Raw genomic sequence first — 18,887 nt, forward strand, 5'->3', positions numbered from 1 at the left:
ATCAGTGGGTAGGCTGCCAGTGAGTGGTATTTGGATTAAAAAAAAAGTGGACTGCATATTTATGAATATTTCTAAAACGAAAAGTGATATAAATCAGAGTTAGGGTACGTAATTGTCCCCAGTATGTGCTGGGGACAATTACGTACCCTAAGCCAAAAAATACGGTCTAGTTTTCTCTCATATGTTTCTGTGTGATGTTCTTCGTATTATCTAAAGTACGGAGGACATTTAAAATAATAATAATAATAATATGAAGGCCTTAGAATAAGGGAAAGAATAGCGATAGCTAGAAACCGGTTTATGCGCTTTAAAGCAAAACTTGTTGAAATGAATTATGAAAAATTTCAAGCAAAAACAACAAAAACGAACATATTGCGAAAATAAAAAACAATTAAGCACTTATTTTATACATTTTTTTTCATATAAATATCTTTTCAATTTCTGACATTTTTGTAATAATTGAAATTATCCACATCGAATAAATGTAATCATTGAATGTCTCCGAAGTTCACTGTCCTTATAAACTGCTTTTGGGGATATTTTGAAAGTAAGCTGTTTAATTGCGTTAAAAGAAATACTCCACAACCTAGACAACATAAGAAGTTGTTTACTTGAAAACGAATTAGTTAAAGTACTTCGAAGTAGCTCGTTATTGTGTTGTCAGTGTAATCCTTCCATTAACTTGATGCACTTATTTTACTTCTATTTTAAGGCTGATAATCCTGTCAAATAAAAGTCCTTAACTCATTCAGGCAAGACGCGTTGGGCATGGCATCACCCGAGAAATGGCGACCATGCACGTGTTTCTCCATTTGGAGAAACAAGAAGAAATCACCGAGGTTAGATTAGAACCATAGAATCATATGCTTTTTTAAAGATCTAATAACTCGTTTTAATAGTGTGTGTGTGTGTTCTCTAAGTATTTTTCTTGCATTTGCACAAATACAGTCTGTAGTCCATTCATCCCACCCCCTCGATTCGTTTTCGTTTCGTGAAATGCCAAAATATGAAACATACGAATATATTAATGAAAACAAATGCATTTCCGTAACAGTTAGGCAATAATTTGTCATCTAGTCTGTTCTACGCATGTGCGTAGAGGCACCATTCAGGCTCTTTCGAAATGATCCGACGGGATATGGTGGTTAATCCTCATTCTCGTGGGTCACCTATGTCTGTATGTTACTTGTGTTCTTCTGGCCGGTTGACCTGTTTTGCGGGATGTAAAACCTGAGTTCCAGAGAGAGAGAGAGAGAAAATACCGATTAACTAATCTTCAAATGAAAGTATGTGAAAGTATTTTTCATCTCCTAGAAGGGGTTCGAACCCAGAATTTTCTAACGAACGTTATCGTTGATACCCATTGAGCTACAGACACTCGCCTCTTTTTGTAGTCAAAATTAGAAGTCCCTTCATTGAGGGCCGTTCGCTACCTCGTTCATGGTCACCGTATCTTTCACTACATCCTTCGCGTTGCTGATTCCACTATAAAACACTACATAAACAAATCTATTAAAATCACAGTTTCTTTCTCCGATACATCTCTGATTTACATGGAACCATTTAAGATTCATTTGGAATTGTGAAAAAAAAAAAAAAATCTACAGTTCTCAGAGGAAAAGAGTACTTTTTTTTTAGCCCAAAATTGATTAATCAAATACCACACAAAAATTCTGAAGTTCTTGATGAATCGATAGGAATTGAACATTTGGAAAACCTCCAGAATTTTGAGTCACACAAAATTCTCTAATAAGCTGACTAGCCGATATTATATTTTTCGATTTATGTACCTTTAAATACATTAAAAAAAAAAAAAAGAAATATTCAAATCAACGCTGTTAATTAGTGTGGTTGCCATGTTAATGAACAGAGCAATGAAACTGTTAATTTCTAGGATGCAATTACCACTCTACAACTATTCAGCTTTTTTAAAAAAATGATAATTTTTATGTAATATGCTGAACTTTTCTAATTAAACAAGTTAACTACAGTAAATAGAATGCTTAATTACAATGCGGACTGCCACATAGTTACACATATTGAAGTCTTTTCCTTATATATTTCTTTCTTTTTCATTAGATAATTACTTCATCTGTCATTCTTTTTTTTTTCCTTCTTTCTATCTCGTCCTCTTAATTGTCTCACTTGTGTTTCTATTTGGCTCGATTTTTTAGTTTACTTTTACTTTCTATCACTCTCCTGCCACGTGATCGTTACATCGTCAAGCACGCGAGGCAGGCGGCTCCGTAGAGAAGAGCAAATATCGTCACAAAGGTAGCTGTTGCTGTGTGTGTGTGTGTGTGTGTGTTTAGACGCACTGCAATATGCATGCTGATGACGTGGACACTGATGGAAACGACGCACCTAAAAAAGAGAAAAACGAAAAGGAATCCCAGATGCGAGTCTCACAGGTCCAGTGTGGGAGAAAACCATCTGGAGTCGCAGTTTATCAGGTCATTATCATCGGACAGGCTTCATCAGTCCCTATCGGTGCCTGAGGGTTAAGGTGCTAGCCACGGAGCCTCTTGCGGTGAACATCGAGTCGAAAGGAGGGAACCCGGGGGGGGGGAAGAAAGAAGAGCTCACAGAGTAACCTGGATGGCTCACCATCTGGCGCTCGTGCCCGGAACTGATTGCATAAACAGCTGCTCCCTTTGTTTCTCGACGTACTCTCGTTCCCCAGACCGTTTTTTCTTTCTTTTTTTTTTTTTTTCAAATTAAAACTCGTTATATCAACAGTATAGGCCAATACATGTGTGTTGTGGATGTTTTTTGTTGTTTCATCGTTCGACATACAAATATCCCAAGTACTGTTTTTATCTTCTGATCACGTGGTTTGTTTGGGTCAGTGTAACAGGTAAGAGTCTTTACAAACGCTGAGTCAGCTAACCATTTATTTTAAACCCACGTGCGTGTTTATTTAATACTGTTTGTTTTCTCCTTATTTCCACTTTTCTTTCGTGGTTAGATTTAAATGTTCTTCCTCTCCCCCGCCCCTGAATTGTAACTATGTCTAAAAAGTTTTTAATATTGTAATTTTATATAGCAGAATCTTACGTTTAACTTGCGCCATGCGGTTAACGTGACGTTCATTTTCATCTACATCACGTGAAGGCGTGAAATGAACATAAATACGCCAACAATGAAATGAACAGCAAAATGGCAACTAGTTTGGAGATTATCAAAATAGTCGCTTACCTACCATTTCCTCACCTTCATAACAAGTCGTGGGCCTCTCGTTTGAGTGCGTGTGTTTGTGTTGGAGTGTGTACGAAGAGGACGATGAGAGCAATCATTGGCAGCACTTGAGTTTTGGGGTTCTCCGCATCGCTGGATTTTGCGGCATAGTACTCGTATTCAGGAATTATGTTTTAATTTGAGTAACGGCATTGTCGCGCTAAAAATTCTCACCTTCATATCCGCAATAGCGTAGCTAGGAACCTGCAATATCTGTTACGAAATAGGACTTTAAGAAAAGGTCCTCCCGAAAAAATTTGGAGAGCATGTGATCTATGAAATGTAATCATTTGTTTCCAATATAATATTCGTGCGTTTCTCATCTTCGCATTCTACGAAAGAAGACAAATCGTGTATAGGTTTTCTTGATACGTTTAAGCGCTGTTTATATATATATAATCTAGCGTGTTCTTTCATTTAAATTTTTCTAAATTCCAAAATTTCTAAACATTCATTAGTTCCAAATGTCTAGCATTGGAAATATTTGAATAGTGCTAATTGTCGCGTCCTATCCCTTCTACGGCGTTCAGCTTATCGTTAACTGTAGGAGTCAGCGAGTGTAGATCTTGCGAACTTTTTTTTTATGTAACTATATGAGCGTAAGTTGAATTAATTTCTAGGGTGCAGGTCGTTGATATCTCAGCAACAGTGTGGTATTCTGTGAAAACAAGTTTTCCGAACATTTAATTTAAAAAAAAGCTTGTGGTTGATGTGCGCCAATCAGCAAGCTTCTTGGACAAAATTAAACCGGAAGTTCACAGAATTATAACGGTTGGTATGTTAAACGGTCATGATTCCAGTAACGATAGTAATTAGTCGCGAAACTTATGGCTGTCATTTATAATATCCGAAATACGTGTCGGACCTGCCCACTTGTATTTTTGCAGACGACTCCGTGGCTTCCATTGAGCGTCTTCCTTCCCCCTCGTACCGAGAATGTTCCCCACCTGAAACAACCCTTTACAATTACGCACGCTCCCGCGTTCCTTGGTCCCCCATCGCCTCATCTACCCTAGAGGTAAATAAACCATCTGTTGTCTACCTTGCTACGGTGAATAGCGGTGTTGCCGTTCGAATAACATGGTTGACACCCCCCCTCCTCTCGAGGCCGCAAGATCACCTTAGTTTTCAGCTGTTCGCAGGTCAGTGGGCGATAATACACATGAAATGCGGTGTTAATTTGGACTGTCGGGAACCGCTGCTTAGGTGTCGACAATTGCAGCGTCGCTGCTTTAAATTGTTCCTTTCCGGGATGACAACTGCGAAACGCAGTTGCCGCGTTTCTTCACATTGCGAAATGCATTGCATAACGATCACTGCTACCGAGAATAAAATCGATCATATCTTCTTAATAATTATTTTTTAAAAAAAAAACAATGAATTTATAAGATATTTTAATCACACGCACTGTGGAACATGTTAGTATTATTTTTGTGTATACGTAAATATACAACAAACACTGCTTGTCCCATTGGTTAATTTATCCGCTTTCCAACCAACAAGCGGTTTTGAATTCCTCGAGGTAAAAGTGAAAGTCTTTGGGGGAGAGGGGATACATGAATTTCATTACCGCCAGGTTATTGGAGTTCTGAAGTGGCATGATAAAGTTTCGTGTTGGTCTCTACAGCATAATTTCCAGATTATTTAAATAATCTGGATAATAAAATAATAATCCCTACCCGCTCATAGTACTAATGTACTATAGGTTTATAACCGTTCGTGGGTGGGAGTCACATAAAAAATAATTAAAAGATTGAGAGAGAGAATACAAAGGAAAACATTATTATTGTATTGAGTTCTTTCCCTTACGTGAATTTGTATTTTTTTTTTAAATGGGAAATTAATTCTTTGGAAAGAATAACTGTCGATGATTCAATTACTAGGATCTTTAATTAAAGTCTAATTTTTTTAACGACATGAAACAGATTTAAATCGAAAGACAAGAATGCTAATTTTTTTTAAAAAATTAGTTATGGATTATAACATAATACTTCTTCATTTGATTATTTAGGAAATTATCTTATGCGTGCAGTTAGTAACTAACTGTAACTAAAGATGCTCCCGTTGATGTACAGTTTCGTAGTTACTTGTTTCTATTCCGCTGTCAACAAGGTCACCTTGCGAAATGTGTTAAATATTAACCTTGAGACGAATCATGCAATACAACAGTAATCATTATTAGCTATTCTATCAACAGTGGGTTGTGAAATATAAACAAGAAAAACTGCTTCTTTCCATGTTTATTTTCTGTTAAATTTTAACAGAAAATAAACACATGCCGTAGTTTCCTTCTTGTATCAAAGGCAGATACGAGACTAGTTTGAAATAATATTTTACGCCTTAAACGCCAAAGTATTCCCAAAGTATATATCAATTATTCGATTTAGAACTTACTGAAATATACCATAAACGGTAATATCGTACAGATTTGAAACTGGGAACCTCTTGTTGACTTTGCGGCATGCCAGAGATACACAGCTTGCACCACAATGGCTCCATAGAGAGCTCTATCTCTCTATGGGTGCCATTCTCGTTGCGGAGATACCGGGGATTTTCACTTCTTCTCTTTTTCAGTGGTGCTATTTATCTCCGAAAGTGTAAAATAAAAATAAAACACAACGCAATTGATACACCGAAGCTGTTTATCGGTATATATGTTGTGTTTTAAAGAGTGTTTGCAGTAAAAAACCGTAAAGAAAGATAGATATGGGTTGCTTGAATAAAAGTCCGTGCTCTTTTAGAAATCTTTTTTTTTTTCTTTGTCCACCAACACATCTTGAGTCGATTGTCAACTGAAAAACAGCATGAAAGATTGAGGGAACGCCACAATGGTCAATTTACGGACTTTTTTTTTTTTTTCTCTTTTGACAAATGTTAAAATGATTTGTATAATTTTTTTTTTGAAAGTTAGTCTTTTTTTTTTTTTTTTTTTTTTTTTTAAACGAGTCGTATTTTAAACTTGTCAGATTGTAGGGATGCATGGAGTAAACTAATATACTTATTCCGCGTTTATATCGCTACATGCAAAGAAGCCGATACGAAAACAACTTAGAAATAGTCACATGACCAAATCATCCAGTAAGGTCGGATAAGAGATATTAAAAAAAAGTGTGTGTGGGTGAGAGAGAGAATATATTGATCCCAACCTGTCAGTTTTCTCTAAATAGATTTAAACACTCCTCCAAGGCGTGAGAGACATTTATTATTATACTGTTAATTACTGCATTGGTAGTAAAAACATCTAATTGAACGGTCGTTGCAGACCTTTCTAAAAATAAAAAAAAACTCGAAAATATGAATAGTACGAAACCTTAAAAAAAAAACCTCTCATTTTATTAGCAACAGTTTTTCCACACACTGTTTAATGTAACTCATGTGGATGACGTCACGCTTGACGTCAAAAAGTCATGTGATAATCGTCCATGCAGAAAATTATAACAGCTGGGAAAGTTATTAGGCAAATGAGGCGCCTAGAATAGAAATAATAGGTAGAACTGAGAGAGAGTACAGGGGAAAAAAAAAAAGCTAATTATAGTCTCGTGCTTTAAATAATGAAGTATTGTACCGATAGGGAAAGGAGTAAGAGAAAAAAATATATTCATTGAGAAAAAAAATATCATTTTGTTAATTTAGGAGAAAGAGCTTGGCGTATTGTTTTAGCTGTAACAGTTTATTGGAGACCTCCCCCTGGTGCAGAGAGTAATAATTCACGTGGAGAAGGGAGATGGGCAGGCGAATGTTTATGTATTATAAATAAAATTATTTATGAAATATTGCCACAATAGGAACCTTTGAATAATACGGTGTATTGCTTTTGTGTATGCCTCTGCAACCTTTCAATTTGATAAGCACGATAATGTAATTAAGAAATCAATAGGGCCGTTGCTGTATTAAGCAGTTGCCTATCGACAGGAGGTCTGGGTGATGCTTTCTCCACTATAAACAGAGATTTGTTGCTATACAATGTACACTAAGCACAATGTCGATTGCGGACATTAAGTTCCCTTCCCGCTGTCTCACCTTAAACGATACCCTTTCGACGTAACATTTCAAGCGGTGTGCTGTCCTTGGCCACGTGCAGTTTGCGGGCATGGCCCTGACACTGTATTACGGACGGAAGTTGATGCGAAAGCCGATCAAGACAATGGCTTCCCGCTATTTCGTCGTCTTCTACAAGTCGATTACCGGCACGCTCAATCCGTACAGCCAGTCTTCTCTCCCCCCCCCCTTCCCCTCGTTGATCCTTTCCCCCAACGGCTTCCTTCCCTCCTCGCATTCACGCACAACCTCATCATTTACCCACTTCCCCTCTCCCGAGAGAAATGGGTCAGTCCGATTTCAGCCTTACTCTCTCAACGAACGGACCGACTCATGTAGAGCCGTGCAGGCGAAATGGAAGGCCGTCCAGTTTGTCGGCTGCCTTGGGCTGAGTGCTAGCGAAATGGGCTCCTTGTAAAAGAGAACAGTCTCTTAAAAGAGCGAAGTAAACGCTCGTGTTTTTTTTTTTTTCGTTGTTGTTGACGAGCGTTAGAAAAGCGGCAGGGAATTTTGTAGTGTGCGAGTGTGTATGTACGGCACTGTGCAAGGTCAAGGTACTAAAGCTGACGATCGGACGTATGGAAGGAATCCGTTAAAACGGTCGCCACCAACGGTGCAGTCTCCAGCCGCGAGTTTCAAGTCGTGGAATGTGTCGAAGCTCTTGGCGGAAAAAGACTTCGGAAGTATTTTGGCTCTCGTATTTTTTTTATTTTATTTTTTGCTCCTTTCCGTGGACACCTGTGGAAATTAGGGAGTAGCGGACTGATAACTGTTGCCCGATCGACGCGTCATCTAGTGACAGATTCAGGATTTAAAGGTTTGTGAGTTCAAAGGATTTCCTTAATTTTTTTTTTTTTTTTTATATTATTTTAATCATTGAATGTACCGTTTTTAGAAATACTCCGTTGGGTGTCTTTGCTTTGTACGATTATGGAATAACCAGAAAAGGACATTACATTTAAACTTCTTTCCCAAGATGCATAAGTACTTTGTTAGCATTGCTCCAAACCTTCAATTCTATTATTAAGGCTCTTTTCATTGGCACTAACGTGAAACCTCAGTACGTCCATTTAATTGAGTCACCGGATATCCTTGATCAGTCGAAACACGACCTTGTCTCTTCCTTCCTCCATTCTCTCCTCATCGGTATATATAGTACACCAGACTGAAACAATCGTTTTCCTTTATCTGACAAATACACACATAAATCAAAGCTAGCAAATTAATTATCATAAATTTCTCTCTCTTTCATACTATTTCATCCATTCCCCTTATTTTTTTTTCCTTTTTTTTTTTTTTTTTTTCTATTCGTGCTCTTGTCGTCCTCGACAAGACGTGACCAAGTGCACGCGCTAGTAAGATACACCCATGTTCACCGTAAGCGATAAAGTTTAATGTAAACTAACAGGTGGGGACTTCCAAAAATTGTTTTGCAAGGTTATTAAAGAAGGCCAGTTGTCAAGAAATAGGCGGCGGTGATAGATAGGCCTCGGGGGCATTTGTTTTATCATACATTCCATATTATATGTATGCCTTAATAATCATATCGTATATATTTCATTGATTAAGTTGAAATATATGGAACAGATGCTGAATTAGTAGCCGGTGGTAAAGGAAAAACAGTTAGTAAATATCAAAATGGGAGTTCGAAAATTCCTTGCCGTAAGAAATACGTCAAAGACCTCAATGTGACAACACAGAATTGAACCGGATCTTCATCCTCATAAATGAAAAAAGATGAAGAAGAAGAATAAACGCTCTACTTGCATACGAAAACTAGATCATTGCAGAACTAATATTCCATATTGAATGCACGAAGTTATGCGCTAATAATGACATTCGCTCTAAACTGGATGTGATACAGTTTTAAATTTAAAAAAAAAAATGAGCGTTTTTTTATATCTTCCATCTGATTATTATGCAGCATCTCGTTATTATTTCTCAGGTCTAAGGACTTGCAAGTCGTGACAATTAAACTATTTAAAATCTAATCTCTTCACCGCTACAAAAGCATCTTATAAAAGCAAGTACTTGTTCATAAAGCATCGCCAACGAAATACAAAACTACCAACAAAATAAATCCTCAATGCTTAAAACATTGTTGTAATTTTCAGCGCTTGTTGCTTAGCAACGACACGCGAAACAATCTAGGATGCAAATGAGCATAATATTACAGAATGAGAAGCACACAGAGAAAGAAGAGAAAATAATCCTGTAATTAATTAATTAATCTTAAAAAGTCTAATTGAAAACGAGAAGCAAGGCCAAAGGAAATTTATTGAGATTAAGCCTTAAACATTTTATTTCGCTACGTTCGCTAATGCTCGGAGAATGTACGTTGTCTGAAGCATGTTTAGCACATTTAGTTTTTGTTTCTCCAGCAGAGCGTTGCTTTAAACATCATTATTTCACCGCAGGGAATTCCACTTAAGGTTCATTTACTGTTTCTTCATTTAGCGTGGGGTTCTCACGGTTTTTATCAAGGAGAAATGTTGCGTAATTAATCATTTTGTTACCTACGTGGGAGGTCTCTTACCGCTGACTAGCAAAGGAAAGATGGTCTCTCGTATCCTGTCATGCAGCCCCTTGTATTTAGCGTCAACATGAATAGCGTCGTACCGGCCACTCGAGTGGTCTAAATAGTAGCTCGAGAAATTTTATTCTACGTATTTTCCTTACTTGTTTTCCCTCTTAAGTTCCGACTTATACTATCTTGTTGGCAAAATGCGCTGTTTATTCAGTTTATTTATTCAGTTTACGATAACTTTTTTTTTAACCCATTAACCGCCTGTATTATTGTTTATGGTATTTATGATTTGTATTTGTATTTTTTTTTTTTTTTTTACTTAATATTATACGTTTTATCTTTTCTGAAAGTTATTTTCGATGTCTGGTTATTCATACTTTTAAAATAAATTTCACAGTCTATTAATCGGCCATTTTCATTTCCCGTTTATAAATGCATATCTCCCCGCCCATTTAATTGGTTTTTGAATATAGTTTGGTATGTATACGCATGTGTTTAGAACATAGATTTCCCCTCTAGTGAAAACAGCCAAACCAGTTTACAATGTCAGTGCTCTTCCTTTTTTTTTTTTTTTCCCTCTATAACATCCGGTGATATAAGCAACTTTATTGAAGTAATCGTCAACTGACTCACCTTTTGTACACATAGACATTCAATGTATCATTTATAAGAAATATAAAAACGAATTAAAATTACTATAGTTGTCATTCGTCTGCAGTTTGTTTGCAGAAATATTTTAGTGTTTGTTTTTTAATCATTGTTGAAACTTTTGCGGTTGATTACTATTAATAAAATCGCGAAGATTCATTTGACAGTTCACGTGAGCTTATATCATTGTTGTCACGCCTGTTTGTTGATTTCATATAGTCATTTGCTGCATATTTCATGTTAAGATTGTTGTCCGGCTTGTAGTTTTTTCATATGAAAACTACAATGCGCGTGCTTAATTGTTAGCGCAGACATTGTTTTCATTATTATACATCTAAACACCGTATAGCCACATTATTTCTATAAATATGCAGTTTTTAATATATTATTAGTATTATTTCTCTTCTGTAGAACGTTAATAAATGGCTACTCTTGAGATTCAACTTCCTGTTTTTAACACTTGATGACATCGCCTTTTAAGAAATGTAAACAAAACGTTTTTTATCCTCCCACCTGGAGATATTTTTTTTTTGGTTAATATGCAGTAGTTAGATATTTGTCACCTGCCCAACCTTTGTAAGTTAGGGTGTTAGTATCGTACCAGCCTCTCGAGGTTACTAGTTTCTCCCGCTTCCTCATACTTATTTTTACCTGCCCGGATCTATCTGTCTTACACAATCTAAAGATTATGGCACTGCCAGGTGTTCTCTGTTTACTATTGAAGGCAGGTGGAAGGAAATAGCAAACAATATAAAACTAAATGGAATATCCTATCATCCATCGGCAGATTTTTATTTAATTTTTCGTTTCCACTTTAGTTCTGATACTAAATAGCAAAATTTGATTGACGAGGTTATCCTACTACGTCCCTTTTTTAAACTTTATTTTGAATTGGTTTTTCCCCATCCTTTGCTATTTTATTTACTATCACAGTTAATTCAGCTCTATCTAATTTCCACTCATCGTCACACGTGTCTCCTCCCCTTCTTCTGATATTGTTAAGGTAGATTTGTGTGATGTTCATCGGGAAAAAGGCCAATGTACAAACAAACCAACCAACCAACGGACAAAATATTGCGACGTTACATTTTCACCTTAAACGACTTTTGATATTCCTCACTGCACTGTCGCACGCTATAGCGATTCACTTGGCTGACTTTTGCGCCACCCTGCGGGAAATCTATTTAACCTAGACTTATGGGAAGCAGGTGATGAAACCTAATACGATTTGCAGCTCGTGCGGAACAACTTTCTATACCCTAATGACGTCAGCTGGAGCCCAATCAGATAACGGTGCCGATAGAGCATTTTTGCCTTTCCCCTTTCTCTCTCTCGGAATATTTCGGAGTGTTTATATATAAAAAGAGAAGAGTTTGTAGTATTTGAATGGATAAAAAATATGATTTTAAGTGCAAATAAAGATGCAGCCTTATTAGAAATCAGAACTAAAGGTGTGGGGATTGTTACCATGCTAACTAGTAACTGTAATATATATGATGCCAGTGATCAGTTTAATTTCTTCTCGTTTATTCTGAAGAATTATTTGATTATATTTAACTGGGTTATTACATTGTACACAATGCATAAAATTGGTTAATATTTTCCTAATATAAATAAAAGGTTCTTTATCGAGATAAGAGCATAAAAAGAAAATAATATTTCTTCATCTGTGTGTCTATATATAGAGCATCAAACTACTTGCGCGGGTTCCTGATTTTTCCTCTGCGCCACTGAATAAACGTCAACTCTTTTACGTCCTTGCACTAACCCACTATAATAGACTATTACACACGCATTCAAGGTCCTCTTTTTAACTGAGTTATTGAGTGACGCAACAATCATAGAACAGTAACTGTAATCGTTACTGTTGTGTGCTGCTATTAATACACATTGTGTTGTCCGAACTGCCCTATAAAACACTGTCTTAATACAAGATTTCTGAAGGCCAAGTCGATATTTACTCCTTTTAATACTAACTTAAAAATTTGAAATTATGAAAATTATTTTTACATCACGTTTAAGTAAACTTATATTTATAAATGAGAAAAAGCACATAAAAATACATATTTTTTATTATTTTTTTTCCCCATCCACTAAAGGTTGGAAATCCATAGGACGATTTTGCAATGTGAATAAGGCTTAAATAATCCCGTTCCCGTTTTAGAGGCTAAACGTGGTACTGTTTCAAGCTACTAACTTCGGTCTGCAATAAACGCTTGGTTGGTGGTCTTACGGTGGACAACGAAAATTATCCACCCGCGAAAGACATTCGCATCTATGCCACAGTGGGATTTAAACTCGCCGTCTGCAGGTCGGAGAACGAAGATGCTACTTCGGTCAACCAGTGGTGGACCAAAGTGTTGGCTGCCAACAAACTTAAATTTGGCCCCATCGAGAGAACATTAACCGTTGCTCTGCACGGTATTTTTTTAAACTATTTTGCTGCATATTTTACGTTCCGTTTTCTGGAATACGGAATACATTGTGATTACACTGTCACCACACACTGGTCTGTGTTTCTCTGATGCAGTCATGATTATCAGCGGGAAGCACGTATCGCAGCGAAAGAGTCACCTATTCTTCAAAGAAACATTGTGGACAATGGGATACTCCGACTATTAATTCTCGCATGCGCAGTCTCCATTTACTTAAATTACTTACATTTGCTATCGACAGTAAGGAAAATTTGGGACAAAAATTCATAGCCCCTCTTACAGATGCCGCGTAGATTCCACATCGGCATGATAAAATAGTTTCAAGAGCTCTGCTTACTTTCTCAGTACTTGGTAATTTTCACACCCCCGTGTTTCCCCCCCCCCCTTCTAGTTCATGTGATTAAAATGTTTAGTGATCATTTTGGTCCATGTTTTGTTTTGTAAATATACGAAGGCTTAAGAAAAGTATTGCCAGTAATCCGGAACTGCGTGGGTCATGTCGTGGCTATTCAGTGATCACGAAGCAATCTACAAACTGCGTTTCGATACTCCATTACGACCGCCCCCTCAAGCGCGAGAAGTAATGTACAAATGAATCGTTTGCATGTTTGTTTTTTTTAATTCTGTTTGTATTTTCGATGTAAATTAAGAGGATCAGAATTCATTAAATAGTAAGTGTACTTTATTATTTTTTATTTTAATTAAATGTAATTTTTACATTATTTAGTTTTTATCCTAACTGGCTTGAAGAGAAGCCTGGAAGAATTTAAAAAAAAAAAATCCCATTTCTCAAAGCAGGTTGAACATTCCTGTTCTATAAATGGAGCCTGATGATCCTTTTCTGGCAAGCGAGATGCTAATTAAGATAGAAAGTAGACACGCTATACATCGAATTTTCACACTTTTAAATTTACATTGAAAATATAGACAAACTCCGAGATTCAACTAAATCATCTGTTCGATGTTATTCATTCAGTCCTCATCATAATTATTAGATGAGCGGAATGCCCATATTTTCTTCTGACCATTCTAACTAGAAAAAAAAAAAAAAAAGGTTAAACGTGCAGAAACTCAAAGAACACACGCCAGTTAGCGCCAATGGGTCCAGACTTGAGCAATGAAGGCTTTTACGCATCTGTTTGTGCATCTTATTTTTTGGACTTAGACTTTCTTTTTTTTTTCCTGGATACTAAGATTCCAAAGTGATGCCAATGAGAATAGAAGTACACAGAGGTCATAAATAGCTACAAATTTAAGTAAGATTTCGATTAAAAAAGAGAGAGAGAGAGAGAGAGAGAGTGGCGAAGACAATGATGAAAAACCTTCGTTAAGCCTCGTTGGATCATTAATGAGTATTATAATTATTAAGTAACGATATATTCACATTGTGGCAAAGAAATCTTTTGATCTGTTACCATAGAGTAATGGTCAGCTGCACCCACCTGCCGGCAGTGATGCAACTCTGTCACACCCACGGAAATATCAATATACATTTTTTATATAATCGCTTTCTATGGTATTTTCTGTTTCTTATTAAAAAATTATGTTGTTGTTTTTTTAAAATTTTATTATAGGAAGAAAGTGTGCAATAAAAAGTTTTCCTTAAAAAAAAAACAGCACCAATCCTTTCCCCAATAATAATACTGGGAAAGAGGGGAAAAATGCGCTTTTCTGTTTTGAAATCTGATGTCCTTTCCTCAGCCATTGGAATGAAAGACAGGTGGTCTGTGAGCTTACATTCGTAGACTATATATAGACTTGGTCACTGCCAGGTGGTAAACTTTTTCTCTTGATTAACACAAGAGAAAAAGTTGTCGAGAAATCCACTTGGTCAAGGAGACATAAACCTCTCATTCGCTATTACGCAAAGTTGTATTTATATGCTTGATAAGCGGTAACTTATAAAGATTGATTGATAATCTTTTATAAACGCATTTCAGTTGAAGGTGAGTTAGCTTTTTCATATGGGAAAAGGTTTTACAACCTGCAAAATAGACAAGCCGGCCTGACCTGACATAATACCCAGACTTCATTGCTTCTGCCCTGACTCCAAGCAACCAATTACGTCAATAAACTATTCTATGACCATCTGCTGTGTGGTATTAACAATACAACACAAGTGAGAGTTGATTTCATCCTGGAACTTCTTCCATATTCCAACTTCGCACCTGTAAAGAATAACACGTAAAACCACGGACCACATGATCTTTCTCCAGTCCGCAACGGTACATTTTCGGCATCTGAAATATGTGACTTGTGATTTATGTCAAAGCTTATTTTCTTGTTTTTGGGATCCTCGTTATTACCTTTGTTCTCTGCTGTACTTGCCTCGTTTAGCAAATGTTTTACTGTATAGTTTGTAGTTGTTTAACATTTTCTGAAAAAAATTCTAATAACGTATGTGTCGCAAAGAAACCGTCTTTACTATAGGGACATTATAGTAGATCATTTAAAAAGAGATCTTAGTATTTAATTTACGATTCCTTTCTGCTAATAAAAATAACGTTAATCTGTAGTATCGAACAACTTGAATGATATAACAGTTTTTTTTTGTTCCCTTATCGCTCGAGGTATATTTGTGAAACGGTTTAAGATATGAATATTTATTTATTTACTTTACAAACTAATTATTCAGATCCTCCAGGAGAAAATTTCGTTAGTAACTACAAGATCGGAAGAATCCAACTGAGAACAAATTTTGCCGTAGCGTAGATTATAATGTAATGTTTTTTTTTTATCGCTGAGTATAAAGCTGTTTAGTTATCTGATAGCGCTTGAAAATATCCAATTAAGAAAAAAAAAAAAGCAATTGGTATTTGGTCTCCCAAGAGATAACACATCTTAAGTGACACACTGCTGGATAATTAGTCTTCGACTAAGATATCATTAGCAACATTTTCACCTCCTCATTATGAACAAAGCGAGACTAAAATAAAAGATGTCAATAGTTCATTGGCCTACATTAGTGGCAGTTATGAAGCCCGCTAAGATCACTCTTTTGACGGCAATGATTTTTGCTTGCGAAGTGAGGTCATTGGCTGCCTATCGATTGAGACATATCGTCAGAAACAGGTTTAAATGTTTTCTTCCAAATATCTTTTGACGCTTTTCACTTGTCAAGGGAACAAGAGATTCGTTTTATTCCATCAGTTCTTGACTGTTGCAATTTTGATGTCTTACTTTTGTAAATGCTATTTGCTTAAAAATTATATAAAAAAAACAAATTCCTGCCTCGATGTTTACATGAAAGATTTATACGTGTGTGGGTTGAAAGTCCTCTAACTATTTAATAGTTGACTGCGCACAAAGAAGGGAGATTCCACAACGTTTGGACGTAATTTTCAGGAGTCATTGACCTTTCTTTTGTACATTTATATGGTAATGCAAAATCTAGCCACTGATGTGAATAAATCTTTATTACTCGGATGGATAAATCTTCCTCTGGGGAAGAATGCAGACCCTTAATCATAACATACACAGTGTCATGGCAGTGGCAAAGTTTTATTGGAACCATTACCAGAACGCAGTTTTTTTTTTTTTTTTCCAGATAAAGAATGTCGCATAGTGTAGATAGCACGATCCATTTTGATTTGGTCGATCAAGTGATTCATTTCACATTTGTGTAGCTTTTTTTTGTCTTGAAAGCTGCAAATTGCACGTGTTTTTGTCAGAGAAGGGCCAATTAATAGGTCGAAGATCAAAAGGGTATCAAATGATTAACCTTAAATTTTCACCTCATCTTTGCTTTACTGATATTGCAGTCGTCCACTTGCCATTCAACATTGGGAATGTCCTCTGGATGTGATTTTTTTTTTGGGGGGGGGGGATGAATCGTTCCTTGTCGGATGATTCCCTATTACAAGTTTGCTTTTGTATGTTTGAGAATATTTACTAGTGCTTTGGACTAGATTTAGTTTCCTTCCTGATTTATGCTTACGCATAGATCCGCGCACGTTACTATGCAGGTATACGAAACCAAACACGACGGAAGAGGTTGGTTAATCATTATTCCCGTAGCGTTCTATGTCTGTATATTGCGTGTGTTCCTCTGGCCAGCTTGCCTGTCTTGCACGATGTCTTACCCGAGTTTTCAGGGGAAAAAAAAAAAAAAACTTCCTTCTCCGTAACTGGCTTAAAATGTATTACATATTCGTTCTTTCGTTACATATTAGGTTCAGTGGTCCATTATGGCCAGGTAACATGGGTTTTTCCATAAAACTTAATTTTGGTAGTGATAGCATTTAATCCTTTCTGTTGTTCGCTGTGTTTGTCAGTACCTGTGTTCTCTGACTGTTCTGTCTATTTTACGAGTTATTTTTTTCCCAATAGGAACAATCCTGCTATTTCTGCATGAGATTGGCTAACTCACTGAAAAACCGTATAATTTCTCTTGCTTTCCTAGACTAGATCTGAATCCTGCTCGTTTCTAACAAAACTGAGTCATTATTACTGAGATGCTGCTTGAAAATTCATAATAACACATGTTTTGATATGTTTAACTTGATGTACGTTTACGCTATTTTGTGTCCATAACATGTTATTACCATATTTCGAAATTCATCCTTTATCACTGGTTCGATCTTAGTTATTAACTTCCCTTGTTTCTACGTGATAAATGACGGTATCCGGGATGTACTGCACCAATGCACTTTCTGCTAGTTAGTTTTGCCAGAACTGTTCTATTTTATTTTATTATTTTTTAACACGTGACTTTGCTGTGTGCGTAGTATCTGGAAGCGATAAACATCCACGTTTGAGTTTTGTTCACTGCTTTATGACAAGTAACTGAAAGATGGGTTTGAATTAATTTATCTAGTTCACTCGGTCAAAAGTTATTCGTTTTAAGGTTTAGTCCAGGAGAATTTGGAGTTTTGTCCCGAATATGATGTATAAATAGTATTGTAATTCTTATAACGCTAACCAGAGGGGAAAAAAAACCAAAAAAAAAACATTTCGTTTTAATACTTCTTAGTTGCATGTCTCGTAAAGTATTCTAGAAATAAACTCCGATTCTTTCTAAGCTTTCAGAGTGAAAATGTCGATCTTTAATATGAATTAATATTCTAAATATCATAAAAATACGTCGCGTTGTCTTGGATTTTATTCAAAGGAAAACTGAAACAATTCCCAGAAGTCCATATTTTATAAATTATTGTTATTATTATAGCCTGACATGATCAACAAACTGCATATGATAAGAGAGACCTACAGAGAGCTGAAATGGATGCTATGTAGTTATAGCAATATGGGGAAATTGCATTTTTGAGTAATTCTCTCTAATTTTCCAAGTGCCAATACAAGGACAGAAACACGCCCTGTTCAGCACTCCCCTCTCCTCTTCAAAAAAGGTTGAATTGCGCACATGCGGGTGTGTTCGTGTGTGTGTGCATTTACTTCTATAAGTAGCTGTAATTCCTATAACGCTGTCCAGAAAAAATGCACATATACAATTTTATATATATTGTGTGTATACATACTACACGTATATGAACAGTTAAATCGGCACTTGGCTTGTTGTGAATACTGAATCGAAACCACCGCCATCTGATATCTCCCCCAGATAAGCTTCGAGGAAGACAGCATAAAACTTCACCAAAACGAAGAGGAACAAAAAAAAAAAAAAAAAAAAAAAAAAAAAAAGTGTATCGCAACAGTGAAAAAGAAAAATATATACGGGCATTTACCATAAACGAATGTTCTCAATATCTTGTACTGAACAGTAAACATAACATTATATTTCTTGTGATTTCTTCACCAAATTTATTTTTGTTTACATATAAATTCTAACATACGGTTCTTTTTGTAAAATATAGAACTTGATTTATAATTTTATATTTTTGGAACCTAAAAGGATATCTGATGGTTAAAAGACAATAAGACGGGGAAGGTGGGGTGGGGTGGGGGGGATGTACTGAGCTATTGTTAACCACTTTCTCCACTTCACTTACTCGTAGCTGCTGTTATATTTGATTGAGTCATCCATTTCAGGCAGGAGAAGGAAT

The 18,887-nt window shown here is 36.2% G+C and overlaps 1 protein-coding gene across 10 annotated transcripts in view; it reads left to right on the plus strand.

Annotated features, from left to right (window-relative positions):
• The window catches only part of LOC150103132 (TOX high mobility group box family member 4-A-like), a 540,588-nt gene that overhangs the window by 337,510 nt on the left and 184,191 nt on the right, over positions 1-18,887 (plus strand). For 2 of the 10 annotated variants that reach the window (XM_090397572.1, XM_090397577.1), the window contains exon 1: positions 7,631-8,092. The exons of 7 other annotated variants lie outside the window; for them this stretch is intronic. The gene's annotated coding sequence lies outside the window, so the exon portion shown is untranslated. Of the gene's footprint in view, positions 1-2,830; positions 2,858-7,630; positions 8,093-18,887 lie in introns of those variants that run through there. One more of the 10 variants, XM_090397574.1, reaches the window with a different exon arrangement.

Source organism: Typopeltis vanoorti, chromosome 9, assembly GCF_054136105.1.
Source record: "Typopeltis vanoorti isolate ZY-2024b chromosome 9, IOZ_Tvanoo_1.0, whole genome shotgun sequence".
Classification (NCBI taxonomy): domain Eukaryota; kingdom Metazoa; phylum Arthropoda; class Arachnida; order Uropygi; family Thelyphonidae; genus Typopeltis; species Typopeltis vanoorti.